The sequence below is a fragment of the Amia ocellicauda genome, unplaced genomic scaffold, assembly GCF_036373705.1.
Source record: "Amia ocellicauda isolate fAmiCal2 unplaced genomic scaffold, fAmiCal2.hap1 HAP1_SCAFFOLD_307, whole genome shotgun sequence".
Taxonomy (NCBI): Eukaryota; Metazoa; Chordata; class Actinopteri; order Amiiformes; family Amiidae; genus Amia; species Amia ocellicauda.
Genome location: NW_027102873.1, coordinates 5,001 through 5,718, shown reverse-complemented (window position 1 = coordinate 5,718; position 718 = coordinate 5,001).

Genomic DNA, 718 nt, shown 5'->3' with positions numbered 1-718 from the left:
ACTTTTAAAATTCAAATAGGATGATTATCTACTGCCCCAGTGGGTTTTTGAACCATTTTAAGCCTTTTTGACAGTTTTCATTTTTCCCCCATTGACTTCAATGGGAGTTAGGTGACCAGTCCTCCGACTTTTGAACCTCTCCTGGGGGGGCTGTGAGCCCCCGATTTCTTTGCAAAGCACGTCATTCGATTCGTCTCAGTCCCCTCTATATACCCCGTGTGTTTGTTTTCTCGAAAAAACCCCGGAACACGGTTTTTTAGGGGGGGGGTGGGGGGGGGGTACTTCGGAGCCATTTGGGGGGGGGTAAACGACATTTCCCGAAATTAATTTTGACACAGCCTTCCTCAGAATCGCTTTTCCAACAAAATGCTTTTTATTTCGAGTCTCTACGATGTTCCTAAGTGGTCGAAACCACTTTTGGACAGTTTTTACACCAAACGGCTCGGGCGCACAGCGGGCCGTGTGCCGATGGGCGGTTCTCGCGGGTCTTAGGCGGGGCTAGGCTGCTCGCGGCGGGCAAGGGAGTGCCGTGTGCAGCCGCCACAGTGTTCCAGGCTGTCAGCATTTCTCTACGGTGCCGGGGGAAATACAGGAACTGGGTTTTTGAAGACACTTAGTGCAATGAGAGAGGTCAAAACTGAGCTAAGGGCACTTGCTGGAGGAAAGTGGCTGGGCCCCGCTAGCTCTTTTACGGACACTTTCTGGACTTGGCCCGGGA